Here is a 15,100-nt window from a genome sequence, read left to right on the forward strand (position 1 = left end):
AGCCACTGGGATTACAGGCATGCATTACTGTGCCTGGCTTAACAATTACTTTTATAAACAGATTTTTGTGTATTCTGATTTGGTCAATAACATGGAACACCAACTTTTGAAAAGTATGTGGCCCCTCCATATTTTTCAGGGTGACAACTCCAATACTTGGCTTTTAAGTGATGTGAATTCTGTAGCATTTCAGATTCATGGATCCAAATCATAAAATTCAACCCAGTTAGGTAGGCAGATCAGAGAGGTGTGCCAAGATGAGAATGTTTGGTGGCAAGAACACAGCCTAAACTGGTCCTGGTTGTGGTGGGGGGCGGTGCAGAAATCTCAGAATATCTACTCTAGATGTTGCCTCTTCACACTTACAGGTGTTTGTGTGCCCTGGATAGAGGAGTCCAGCCCTCCACCCACCATCCCAACTTTACTTCCTCCAGGTATCAACCCCTAATGGTGGGATACGCACAAGAAAGGTGAATGCTGGTTGCCCCCTAGGACAGCCACTTGGCCAACAGGACAGTCCCTCACTTTTGCCACAATCTTTTATGTAATGGTAGAAGTCCTTGATGTCCTAATTCCCCTCTAACTCTCTTTTTTTCCTGCTTAAATAGATACCAAAGAAATCTTAGCAAGACCCACTGCATAGGCAGGTGCTCAGCTGCAGATCATGATACTTCTCTCCCCTTTCTACCAGCCCCACAAGTCTCTGCTGAGAGCTCTCCTGCAGCAACTCTGCCAGAGTCTGTCCTGCTGAAGGAGAATGGGAAGTCACCAGAGCATCCTCCCCCTTAACCAGAAAGTCCAACTCCAGGGCTCTGTGGCCTTCCCTTCCTTCCTCTCCAATTTTTAGCTTTTGTTGGAGGCTGTGATGATTATAGATCTGGTTGTATCCTCAAAGGGGTTGTTTCTCACCTTTACTCCGCCCTTTAAAATATGGGGTACTTGATATTTGTGTCCTCAGCTTTCAATAATTCCAGGACAACAGGAATCTTTTCAGATTTGCAATACATTTTAACACAAACTAGCAACTCCACAACTGCAGGTCAGTCCACCTGCTGCCTGGGTCAGGGCACAAAATGCATTATCATATTGTGAAAGCAAACAAAACCTCATGTTATAGACATTGAATAACTTGAAGTTACTTAAAGACTTAAGGCTCTTGCTTTGTTACTGAAGGGGGTGTATTATAAACTGTGTGGGCTTCTCTTGGGTGTTTAGGGGCCCAGGCCAAGAGCAATTTAACTCTGAGAAAAAAAATGAAGCCTTAGTTTTGGTCCTCTTAGCCAATAAATAAATAAATAAATAAATAAATAAATAAATTTTAAAAAGCAATGTTCATCTTATAATGTAATTCTACACTTGATCTTAGCCAAAAGGCCGAGAAGCGATGTGTAATTCTAATTATTTGAATTTTTATAATGGGCTGTTTCAAAGATAGGGTAGACAAATAATGTGCATATTTCCAACTCAAAGTGGGGAGGGAGAGTTCAACTCAAAGTGGGAAGGGAGAATGGTTTGCCGCCATATTGAAGTCACCATGTAAATTCTGGAAGACTGCTTTTCAGGGGGAAAGTTAAGAAGATGGGAGCAAAGAAAGAGGTTCCTTCAATATATGGTATTTCCTGCTGTGTGGGGTTTTGTTTGTTTTTCAGCTTTTTTTATGAACACCTAAGGAGCAGGGTTTTATTCCTCCTCCTCAGACAGGTTATCCTCACCATGGCTTGGAGTCTCAAAGACTCAATTCTCTCTGAACATAATCCAGGTTTAAGCCCCTTAACAATGTATAGGATGGAATTTGAATCTTTCCTTTTCAGTGCAGACCAATCACCCATCTTGTTTATAAAGTTCGCTGTTCCACTTAATACACATATATTCTTCTCGCAAGCATACACTCTCACTTGCAGATGGCCATGTCTCACAGTTTGTCAGAGGAAGGGAACCTGGCACTGGAGTTTTATTTTCACATCTTCCCACAACCCAGAGGGAAATAACCACCAGTCGTGTAGTTCTCTATTTTTGCTTGTGCAGCAAATTGATTTTAGAGTTTCCAAAACCCTAATCTCTGAATTTTCCTTCTAATGATACATATTCAAGGAGAGGGAAGCTGAAGTAACCAAGTTATCTAACCTACCACGGGGGAATCCATAGCACTAGAAAATCGCACAGGAAAGAGAATGTAGTGGTTTCCGATAGCACCAGAGGTTGAACGTGAGCTTGGATGAGGATCAAGGCTCTCGGACATTTGAAAATCCACATCCTCAAGCAGCAGTTTTAATATTACACTATAATGTAAATTATAATAATTTTTGTCTAGTCCTTGGGGCTATGAAATATTCAAAACATCCTTTTTTCTAGCGTGGGTAAGATGCAACACGCTTAGAATTTTCTTTGAATAAGAAAATGGCTTGGAGGGGGTTGGAAGTAGCCTTTCTCTTGAATTGTGGCCTCATTGGGGGCTTTAAATCCCTTTCCAGGGGTCTCATTCAGTATTCATGTCCAATCTGGTTGCACTGCGGGGAAGAATGGCATTGAATTCCTGGAGCAGACGATAAAAAACAAGGCAAAGTCACCACAACAGCAGAAGCCTTCCAACAGCTGATCAGAGGGAGCCATTCCCATCTTGCCTGAGATGGAGTTGTTCAGCAAACATCTCATGGGACCCTTCTGATAAAATCAGATTTTGCACAGTACTAGCCACGTTTCAGCCAGTGTAAGATCTTTTAAGTGCTGCAAAAAAATTTTTTTTTTAATTGAGAGATTCCATTTGATACAAAAACAGCACTGGTTGGAAAGAAAAGAGCAACATGAAGGGCATTTACACAACAGAGGATCTCTGATTCAATTTCTATCCCAATAGAAGGGTTCATCTGGGCTCAAGATATTACATTTATAATAGGATTTTTTTTCATATCTCTGGTGTCTCCAGTTTAGCCTGCCTAGGGGGGTCTGTTTTCATATCTCTCTCTCTCTCTCTCTCTCTCTCTCTCTCTCTCTCTCTCTCTCTCTCTTTCTCTCTCCTTGCAACGTGAGAAATTGAACTTCTTAGGCTCTGACAAAAATCTCTCTTTCTGGGCATCTTTGGTGACCTGTACAAGCCACCAGGAATCAGAATTGGTTCTAGGATGAGTGGGTGCTAACGTTCCTGAAAACAAGCTCTTAGTTTTTTGCAGATATGGTAGGAGCAAGACAGCAGTAAAACTTTGGGTTCATGAAAAGTTGACTAAGCCTGATTGCAATAAATCTCGGCTCCTCCTCCACCAAACATTTGGACCCCAGCACATGGCTGCATCCAGGGACATTTCTTTTCTCCTCTGTTCCTTTGAGCTAGACTTGAATGAAGAAATACAGCAGCAAGGTATCAAAAAGCCTGAGACCCAGATACTAAGCGAGATACTTGGATTCCAGATAGAATACTAGGGTACTGGATCTGTTCACTAAGGGTACTTGGCTTTTGAGATACAGACCCTAGAAACCCATTTCTCCTAAAAACAAAAACGAAAAACATGAAACCTGAGTGTGGGTGTTTAGGGACAGAGGATTTGGGAAATTAAAATCTTTCTAGCCCTAAGCTATCTTTTTTTGGTTAGGCAGATTGCATCTGAAGTTGTTGTTTTGAAGAAATATTTGCTGATACAACAGAGACAAAAAATGTGACTGTGACTTTTTTCTTTTTTAATTTTCATGTATGACAAAACATAGGCAGTGCTGTCTGCTTGCCCAAAAGGGAAAATGGTCCTAGCTACCTCCCTGACACCCCCCATCAGTGCCCCACCCAGGCTAAAGGGAGTCAACTGGACTGTTGATATATATTAAAAAAAAAATACCCAAAATGCCATTCAGGGGGCTCAGACAGGTCCAGTCTTTCGTATTGAATCCTGTTTGTTTGGAAAGCAGTCTGATATGCTTTCTCTTCAGTTTTTTTTTTTTTTAAAGGGGCCAGCTCTAAACATAAGATATAAATGTTGTAATGTGGTTTACTACTCCTGGATACAGAGTAAACCAAAGTGATGAAAGACCTTCTCCTAGATATCTAAACACAGTACACTGTAGGTTCTGTGAATGCACATGAAAGAGATTAGAAAAAGAAAGAGAAAATGAAGGCAGACCCCAGTGGACCAGCCATGCTTTACTAAGCAATGGAGGGGCACGTTTTCAAGAGGGAAATGACGGCAGGCTGTAACAAGGGCCTGGGTTTTATAGGGTTTAGCAGGGCCAGGTCATGGGAGGAGTTTGGGTTGCTGGCTCATTTACAGCAGGATAAGAGGACAGGTAGGGGGACAGTAAGGGAAGTCCCCTGGGGCCTACTATCCATATATTTCATCCCAGACTCTGAAAAGGGTATAATGAGTTGGGGCGACATCATCATATCTGGCTATTTCCTGGTGAGAAGAGATGGAGTAGACCCTCTCTGTCAGAGATCTGGAAGAGGACAAGGAGGTGTGAGGTGAGGTATTTTAGGTTCCTCAATAGTCCCGAAGGTTGTAGTTTGAGAAGGCTGTGGAGGGAGGGAACTTCTACATCATGGTGAGGGATTCTTTCCTTCTGGGGCTCAGAAGAGTCACATCATGAATGAAGAAGGAGAATGGCTTTTGGCATTTGCATGTTCTTGGGAGGTGGTCTGGGTAGACGGGAAAAGTCATTACAAGAAAAAAAAATAGTATTAGAGGGGTTAAAAGAGGGAGAAGCCAGGAAGTCCACTGTTTTAGGAATCCACTAGTTCTTGTCTCTGCTATTCCCATAGATCCTGTAGTTGTTTGATGTTTTCTCTTCAACACACACATACTCACACTTAGCACCTCCCACTCTGTAAGCCTGCTCTACCCCATAATCAGAATGTTACACATCAGTTACAGACCAAAGACCAAAACAGAACAGAGAGAAACTTTTCCTCTTCCTTGCACACAGGCATTAATGCCCAAGTTTAGATTCTAATTGAATGCTTCTGTTATGATTTATTTTGCATACAACATCAACAGGCATCCAAGTGAGGGGGAAATTTCACTTGCAGCTCTGCTTCAACAACAAATCCGACTGTTTTCACTTTGCACTCCTCCTTTCCTGTCCCCAACCCAGTGTTAGCAGCATTTGGTGTGCCATTTATCCTGAGTTTCAAACCGCATCTTGGATATATTAACAGCTTTCTGGGATAGGAAAGAGAGTTGGGTGGGAGGGAGAGAGAGAAAGAGATGGAGGGAGAGAACATCAACAGCAATCGTGAAATGGATCACGGATATAGAAAATCAGCAAAATGCAAAAGGGTTCATCATGATATGAGTTTTCTATTATTTTAAGTTTTCTAGTCTTTACAATTCTAGTTTTCATAGCATCACATTATGTCATCAAAGGACATTCTACCTGTCATTCTGCTTTTGGCAAATAGTTAAGTCTCTTCCTAGTAGCATGCTCAAGCCAGCTTGTACCAGCTCTTGGGAGCCAAGAATGTATTTCTCTTCCCTACTCCAAGTTCAGCGGCTTCAAATTAGTATCTGGAAATTGGCTACGATGGGGATATTTATGCATGAAAATTGGCAAATGTTACAAATTTACCAACCCCGTGGCTTATTTCTAAAATGTTTGATGTTATAAATAATACCATAATGAGTATCTTTGACTAAAGTTCCAAGTTTCTTTCCCTTCTAGAGTTCTGGAAGAATTCCACCAGGGGAATTTATAATCATAATGTACTAATAATAAATAAAAGCCAAAACTTCTTGAGTACTGACCATGTGTCAGATACTGCGTCAACTGCATTATTTAATCCTCAAAACAGTGCTGCAAAGTAGGTATTATTATTGGCAATTTAATTTTATTGATGAGAAAATTGAGACTTGGTATAATCGGACCTAGATTGGGGAGCTTGCCCAAAGCCACACAACTAGTAAGTGGCAGGGCCAGGATCCAAATGCAGGCAAGCTAACACCAAAGATCATCCTCTGAACCACAGTGTAGCTCTGAGCCCAAGCAAATGAACTCCCTGAGACCCAAAGCTACCAAGACCCACCTTTTCCTATCATAATAAGCCCTATAGGACTCATTCTCCTTGGCCACCCTGGGGCTTGAGAATTCTGGAGCTGCTACTACCAGAACCACTTGAGTGTCCATAAGGGTTTCCGTATACCCTTTGATTTCAGCAGTCGGTGTATTAGTCAGTTTTCCATTATTACAATGAAACTCCTGAAGCAGGCCAACTTTATAAAGAAAAGAGGTTTATTTAGCTCACAGTTTCAGAGGCTGAAAGTCCAGACACATGGCACAGGCTTTTGCAAGGGCCCAACTCCCCAAGTGTACCCCCTCATGATGGATGTCAAAGGTGGGAGTACTTGCACATTGTCAAACAGGAAGTGAGAAAGGCTGACATTCCACTGTCCCTTCCAATGGCTCCCATTTCCTGCAGGCCTTCCACTCAGCCACACTTCTTAAAGCATCCACTCCACCTCCCACCACCGTATGGGAGCCAAGCTTCTAACTCATGAACCTTTGGGGGAAACCTATTAAACTATATCCACACCGTACACGTGAGGTGATGAGGCTTCTTCACCCTCAGATGCCTTCAGCACTTCTTTCTCGTAGTTATTCTTCTTGCTGCCTTGCTATTCTTCACAGGTTTGCTTCAGCCTCAGCAAGATCATTTCTACCAAGTCTCTTCCCATGTCTTCTCCTGTTCCTTAGTCAAACAGAAGTCAGCTGTGTCCTCTCCAGAAGACCACCAGAAGCCCACTGATGAAGCAAAGCTAATCACACTTGCTGCAGTGGGGGAGAATGCACCTGGACAGAGTCCCCTCAGTGACTTGGACAGGGGAGTGAAGGGAGGACCTTTGAAAGGTGTCTAGGTGATTTAAGGTAGGTCTCACAAAGCAGGGAACAGGTTGGGAGAGTTTATGATATAATAGCTTTTTACTGGTGGACACAGTATAGAGAGTGGTCTAAAGCAAGCCATTAGTTTTCCTAAATAAACTGTTAGGTCAGTTCAGGGACTTGTCTTCCAGTGCAAGAATTTCCTAGAGTTCTTAATAAATTCCTTTTGCTTATTCAAAAGCAGAAGAAAATCCTTGGTCCCGGAATTATTTGTCATAGAGAAAGAAAATATTATATATAATATTATAATATTATATATAATTAATATATGTTATATATTAATATTATATAATATTTTATATAATATATATATTTTGTTGTTGTTGTTACTAGGAGGAAGGAGCTCTTTTTCCATGAATCCACATGAGTTCCCCAATAGGGAGGAAGTCCTGATTCCTTATTCTCTCACAATGACCTGGTGTCACAACTCTGATTTGGTTTAGTCTTTCCACTTTACACAGGCCCTTATGCTAGAAGCTTGAAAATAATGATGACACAAAGCATCTCCCTCATTCAGACTGCTGCTGTCCTGAATTTAGATCTCCTCTACATTTCCCCGGGTGCATAAACTGGCTGAAGTGATTCCCAGGACACTGACATGAGGCCTTGGTTGAGCGATCTCAGAGCTCTTCGACGTGTCCATAATCACTGATTTCCTCCTGAGTCTAGTGACGGCTGTACAAATGGGAACTCTGGTAACCTTCCCAGTCTCTCATGAGCATGTTCATGAGCAAGTATTTCAGTTCTGTAGTTCTTACCAAACACGTGGCAGTTTTCTTCTTTTTGAATTTGGATCACAGGATGATTTCCAGAAGTGGGACTACAGGATAGTAGAACATGAACATTTCCCTGGCTCCTGCTTTATATTGCCAGATCACTTTCTCTAGAGGATTGTAGAAATTTATACTGGTGGCAGCAAGGCAGAAATGTACTATTTTCACCATGATGTGACTCACATTAGATTTGATGGTTCCAACTGTATGAGTGTACATCTGTGTGTATAATTATAATATTATTTCTCGTATTTAATTTCTACTTTGATTTCTAAGGAGTTTTAAAATTTGAATACATGGTCTTTGTAACAGGATTAGAACTAAGAGATGGGCAAAAACCAAGTCAGAAGCATCTAAAGATGCTAACCTGAAATAATAACTGTTATTAGTTAATATATCTATAATAGTTTGATATCTCTTGACAGAACTTTAAATTTTTCTTTCAAGAAATATATTCTTTTTTTTTCCTATAAAACTATGATCACTCAAGGGGCTGAGGAAGGACAATTGCAAATTTGAGGCCAGCAACCTAGGGAAGCCCTAAGCAACTGAGACCCAGTCTCAAAATAAAAAATTAAAACGGCTAAAGATATAGCTCATTGGTAGAATACCAAACCCCTAGTACCAAAACAAACAAACAAACAAACAAACAAAAAAAACACCAGCCAGGGTCAAACTCTTCAACCTGTTTTAAAATCTGCTTTTTCATTCACCTAAAATTTTGGACATTTTTCTATGAAATAATATGTATCCCTATCATGATTCATACTTACTAAATATTATTCGACTGGTGTGACACAGCAGAAATGCCTGGTCAAACACCAGGTCAGTTCTGCACAAGCCATGTGACATTGGGTTAAAAAAAAAAAATCACTGAATCCTTGTGATTTATTTACTCTTCTGTGAAACAGGGAACATACAATGTTGCTTCATACGGTTGTCATAAAGATTAAATAAATTAAAATTGGTAATTTTTAGAGAGTCTGGCACATTATATGTACCATGTGAGTTTCTGCTAGGAACAATACTGCATGTACCATCCTTATTTCATCAATTCCATATTGTTGGTCATTTCAGTTGTTTCCTTTTTTATATCACAGAAAATGTCCTGCTTTGAACATTTCTTAAGCAAAATTCCATCATATTAAATTGAAGAGCACATACAGTGGTTGAGGTTTCTGTTCCATATTGCTAGATTTTTCCTCCAAAAAATATAGCCCATATGCACGGTAGGCAAGCACTTAGTTCTTCCTTGATGTTAGCAAATCATTTCCTTTAGGTCGTTTGCCTGCCGGAGACAGGCAAAGTCTCAGAGGTAAACATGATTTGATCAGAGAGCCAGAGGCACAATTTCCTGTGGCCTCCTTGTACTTGCTATCAAAATCTCCTCATTAGCCAGGCTAGGACTTTATACCAGAGAGCATCAGCCACTTAGGTGCTACTTAAAAGTGAGAAATAATAACCGGTAATATTGCATTTAGGGTTATCATTACCTTGAGCTAAATTATGATGAGACATCTTCAGAAATAAATGGAAGATTTGGGGGAATGACAACTCAATTTATGATAAGTACACATAAGCACAGTGAGCCCTGGACAGGTTTATCACAACCAGCCCTTGAAAGATATGGACTGCAGACCAGCTCCATCAAACAAAGGTTGCTTTGTTTCATGTTTTCATGTTATTAAGTCAGTTTCTAAATCACATTCAGCATGATACTTTATTACATGTCCTGTTTAAAGGGGAGAAATGCATTGTACAAGAGAATCAAGTGCTGGTAGTTTTATCATCCTTAAAGACACATGCAACAACCCAGAACTTCTTGGGTAACTATATGTTATTCTTTCTAAAGGAGATCCTAAATGGTCACATCCTATATAGAATCAATTGTTATTTTTTTCCCTAAACAAAACCATTTTGTTATATATACATCCTTTCCTTTCTTACCTCCTTCCTCATAGGAACTCAATGGGGTTGGCCTAGCCACTTCTGTGTGACTCTGACCTTTTTCCTGCTTTGACTTATACAAGCTTTAACTGTAATGACAAAAAAAAAAGGCCTTAATAAACCTTTGCATCTTTATAACTTAGTCAAGGAAAAAATAATGTGTATGTGCCAAATAAGGGGGAAACCATTTGAGTTTTCATTCATGACCTGAGATTTCCTGCAAAGAGGAATGAAGCTGTACGTATCAGACCTTTTTTTATTTCTAGGAGTGGTTATCTAGTTCTTGCTTAACACCATCCAGATGTTAGCTGTCTTTTCTGATTAACGCCTACAGCTCACATGCCTATGAAGTTGTTAATCCCTGAGGAAAAAAGTTAGAACATGCATCTCGTCAGTCTACCTTTTCTTCTGGTTATCTGTCACCGTGTGATGAGCTGCCTCAGAAATCAGTGTTTTAAATAGTGATTTATCATTGTTATAGCTTGACATTCTGTGGGTCAGGAAACCAAACAGGATACGGAGAGGACAACCTGTCTTTTGGTCCTGATGTCTAGGGCGTCAGCTGGGATGGCTTGAACAGAGGTCAGCCTGGCTGGGGCTCATTCTCTTTCTCTCCCTCTCTGTATACTTCTCTTTGTGTGCAGCTTGGGCTTCCTTAAAGTAATAAAACTTCTGGTTTGGCAGCTCTATGAAATAATATGTATCCCTACCATCATTCATACTTACTGAACTCTGAGACACCAAAGTGGAAGTTCCCAGTCCTCTTAAAACCAGACCTACAAATATTCATAGCATAATTTCTGGCAGGTGCTATTGGCCAAAGAAGACACCGAACAACCCAGATACAAGGGAAAAGGTATAAATAGACCCCTTCTTTTGACAGGAGTGTCCAAGAATTTGAACAATCTTTAACTCACTACGTGTCTCAGTAAGTTCTTCCCTGTCTATCCTATATAAAATTGTGATCTCTTCAATGCTTTCTATTCCCTATTCTTGCCTTATTTTTCTCTATAATAATGTGATTGGTTAACATATCGTGTATCTTACATGTTTCATCCACTGTCTGCATCACCCTCAGATATCAATTCTATGAATCTAGAGACTTTTACTATTATATTCACTGTTGTGTCTTCAGCAACAAGACAGGTGCATGACACATAGTAGACACTCTGTAAACAGTTATTGAAAGAAAAAATGAATGAATGAACTGGGTATGTGAAGCACTGTGACCCTAATTTCTTCATCTGCAAGTTAGGAATAAAATTACCTTCATTGGGGGCTCTTGGGATGATTGAATGAGCTCAGGTATATAAAATATGTAGTATGGAACCTGGAAAATAATGAGTAGCTATTAATTTGAGTGTGCACTTAGGTGTACTTAAATGGATTTTAGAAAGGTTATAAAATAGATTTAGATACTGTCTTCTTGGATATCCCTTACTATGCAGCCTACTAAGAGAAAGGGCAACTTCAAGCCAACTAAACCTTTCCTTCCTAAGAATGAGTAGCAAATTTAACCAAAGCGGGAGAATGAGGATTTGATGGAAGGGGCAGGAGTCATTGATGTTAAATATAAGTTCCCTTTTGAAGTGAGCACAAGAGTTGCTAGAAAAATCCTTCATAAAATGGGTATCATGATGGATCACACCACTTCTGTTCCACCAAGCAGGGAAGCTGCATTTAGATACTATCATCTTTGCTCCCTAATTGATGGAGTATAAAAATTAATTCAATCATTTATTTCTGCTCAAAAAATTAAAAAAGCCTCCTTATTTGTTCAGTTGAGCATTAAAGCAATGTTTATACAGCTTTTCATCTCCTTTGGGCTACAGAACTCTGTATTTGGTTTTTTTTCTCTTCACAGTGTTATGGAAAGTTAACCTGAGACATCAGGTAAGGTGGGGTGGAGGGTGAAAGTTCTCGGGTCCCAAGAAGAGCAAGTGGAATGAGAAACAGCAAGAGCACAGACTTGTATAAGATCCTAAGCGCAGGTGTTACCTGCCTCAGGTGTCTGGTTAAAAATGACCCAGATCTTCTCATGGCCTGTGGGAGTTCAGAGCCCTCCTCACCACCTGCCAAGTGATAAAAGTTTTCAGAAGCATACTTTCTTATGGATCTCTGCCTCTGTGACCCACCCCCTGTTCCACCCTGCCAATCTTTTTTCCTATACCACCCATCTGTCATTCTAGGCAATATGCTCAGCCTCTTCATGAATTTTAATTAGAAAAAATTTACATTTTTCTCAAGTGTTTTATGACTTTGGTAAGTAACATGATTAAAAGTTGGGGTAGGAAATGAGGCAAAAGAGGCCTTTCCTTAGTTCATACACTATTCCTTCCTTTCCCTATCTTCCTCTTCCTCACTATTCCCTCTATTTTGGGGGAAAGAAGCAAGTCTTACTCCAGGTCTCAGGCTTAACAATTCTATCCTCACTCAAACCCAGCCTCTATCCCAGAGTGAAATTACCTAGGCATCATCTCAGTAAGGAAGGTACTAAGACAATTACCTCATCCTCTTGATTCTCCTTTTCTTGCTTTGACTAAGCTCACATGCCCCGTCTCACACACCATCACTTTAATCCAATCATCCCCCACCCCCACCAAGACATCAGACCAAACACAACTGGTCATTTCCATTTGTGAAGAAGGGGTGCTATAATTGCATATTTCCAAATTGCCCTTTTAAAAGTAAAAAAAAAATTAAAAAGTCACATATTTAAGCTCTCCTGGGTGTGATGCTTCTGATTATTCAGCAAATGAGAACTTCTGAAGCTTCGCTTTCCTTAATATCATAAGGAAAATGATTTATCCCACCCCATGAAAAAAGCAAATGGGCATGTACTCCACACTTGGAGGGTGACTCAGGTGATGTGGAGAAATTAAATGGAAGAAGGCACATTTGGAGGTAAGGTGGCCACTGTGATAGTCAGCTTTCCATTACTGTGACAAAATACATGAGAAAAACAACTTAAAGGAGAAAAAGATTGATTTTTGCTCATAGTTTCAGAGATTTCAGTCCGTAGTTGCTTGGCTCCATTTCTATGGGTCTGTGACAATGCAGAACATCATGGCAGGGAGCATATAGTAGAGCAGAGCTGGAAGAGATAAGCAGGGTTCAGACACAGATTATGCCCTTCAAGGACATACCCACAGTGACCTATAATCCCTCCCTGAGCTGCTTTGCCTTTATTTATGAAGTAGTTGCAAGAATGGCCACCTTAATGGAGATTCTATGAAGATTAAGTTACAAAAATCTGAAATAATGTCTCAAAAAAAAAAATGTCAGTCTCCTTTCCTCTCATCATCCAGACACTCTACAGTCATAACTTAGGCAGGCCTTGTCATCGTGCATTTCACTTTGGTGAAATTGCTGTTGAGTTAATAGCTATGATGGCAGTTCCAGCATCAATGGAATTGACCCCTTAGGAAGAAATCCACACTAATTGCATTCTGACCAAGATACATCAAAGATGTTAGTAATATTCGTGGATGAGTGGGTATCATAGCAGGTCACAGTACCAGGGCATTTTCTTTATGATAGAGGAAATACTATTTTAGAAGGGGCAAAGCTCTCTGGAGTCTGTCCTGTGAAATGGATGCCTGATACTGTCATGGTATCAATGACCTTCTGCCCTCTGCACCACTTAAGGGATTCCAAAGTATTGTCATTAGCTAGTGAGGTGAATTAAAGATTTATTCACATTGGCAGGAGGGATGGTCCTGAAGTTTTCTTATTTCTCATCCATGCTAATCACTTCTTTAAAGAACTTCCCTATGGATATGTTTTAAAGAGCTTAGAAGCTTTCCTTAAGCCCTTATACAATCTCTATTCTTTATTTCAGCAATACAATGCAGTTGGTGTAGCCCAACAGATACAACAATATCGATCAATATCGATCCTGGATCACAGTTTCACATTTTCTCCCCCATCTTGCTTTTTCTTTTCCTTATAGAATAACTTCTTAGGGATCTAATCCATCTTCTTTTTTTGCTTGAGTTAAGAGTTCCATGTTCATTTGCTTTATGAGGAAGACTGGGTTCATAGTAAAGATCCTTCTGAGGTTCTCCTTGGCAGAGAGTTGTGGGGCATCAAGCAGACCCTGATACAAACCTACTCAGGCTCTGAGGTCCTGTTGCACGTAGGTCCTGCCAAACTCAGTGGCCTCTTAGCATTCATCTGACCTGATCCTTACTGTCCTCTAACCTGGACTAAGACTATCATTTCTGATTTATTTCCTCCTTCTTTCTTTTCTCTTCCTACATCATGTAACTATCCATTGCTAGCCCAACCTGCTTAATCTCAATCTCTCTTTGGGTTAGGCATGCTTCAGCTCCTGATTCTGACCCTCAAAACTCAGACCCTTTGCTATTAACTCACTAAATCCCTGAGAACCATTACTGACAGCTCAGTGTCCAATAGGGGTCCCTGAAGGCTGGCTCTCTCCACTAACATGGTCCCCTCTTTCAATCTCCAAACCAAACCTGGCCACTGAGGCCGATCCACTGCCTTGACCTGTTTGCCTTTTCTAAGGCAGAGCAAGGGGTGGTGAAAATGGAATTCAGTTTTCTAGGGGGAGGCACTTTGGAATGAGCAGGTGCAAAGGAAAAGAAGCTCTACCTTATGATGATGGTCCTCTCCGATTCTGGCGCTGGAGAGTGAGATCTTTGTCTGGGTGGGCTCTTGTGAGAATAGGGTGGACCCTGAAGCTTTCGATTTCATAAATAGAAGTTTGAACTAAGAAGAACAGATGCTCTTCAGAAAAACTTTGCCTTTTCTCAGCATCCGATGAGGGGCTATTGAGTGGGTAAAGTATAAGGCCGTTAATTTTTTGAGCTCATTAACGCTTCAGCACAAATGAGGATTTGAGGACCCAATCACTAAGACTACACCAATGCTTCTTGTGTTTGGCGAGTGAGATGTAAAGTGTTTTAAGTGCCAAAGCTTTTTGTCCTTTCTTACCCCCTGTCTGTAGCCACCCACAAAGCCTAGCATAACACGTGGCACAAGGTACGGTGCCCTTGGATGCATTCCTGGTGGCATCATAATTGGGTCAAGAGGACTTAGATGAGTTTATTGAAGTTCTCTCAGAAGGCAGTGGAGACTTTATAGACGCACACCACCAAGAATTCCTCTTGGATGTGCCAACGGAGTTTTGCACTTTGAGATTAGATTAGAGAGTCTCTGGTGGAAATCGCTTGAAACTACGAGCAACCGTGTCACTCTCCAGCTGAATATAATGGGGCAGACGATCCTAATATGATTTATTCGATAATAACATAATGAGGTGGACGTGTGTGGCCTCTGTATGTAACAATTCCCATTACAAAACACACAAAGGAAGCAATCAACACTATGAATGTGCAAATTCTGACTAGATCTGATGCCCGGCATCTGAATATTAAGAAACTTGTCAAACTTATTGTGTCTCCCTATAAAGCAGCTCTCAGATTTATGGCTCCTGAAAACCCAGTGTAACAGTAATCAATTTGTAATTGTTTTGTGTTCTTTCATCCCTGCTGGTTGTAATG

The 15,100-nt window shown here is 40.6% G+C and overlaps 1 protein-coding gene and 1 pseudogene across 2 annotated transcripts in view; one reads left to right on the forward strand and one right to left on the reverse strand.

The window, feature by feature from the left end:
* Positions 1-15,100, forward strand: part of Cpne4 (copine 4) — a 448,194-nt gene that overhangs the window by 255,255 nt on the left and 177,839 nt on the right. The gene's annotated exons all lie outside the window — the stretch shown is intronic.
* On the reverse strand, positions 1,303-1,386 carry LOC124084635 (U2 spliceosomal RNA; annotated as a pseudogene).

The sequence above is a fragment of the Marmota monax genome, unplaced genomic scaffold (genome assembly GCF_021218885.2).
Source record: "Marmota monax isolate L192 unplaced genomic scaffold, Marmota_monax_Labrador192_F-V1.1 WCK01_AAM20220418_F8-fsc00022, whole genome shotgun sequence".
Lineage (NCBI taxonomy): Eukaryota > Metazoa > Chordata > Mammalia > Rodentia > Sciuridae > Marmota > Marmota monax.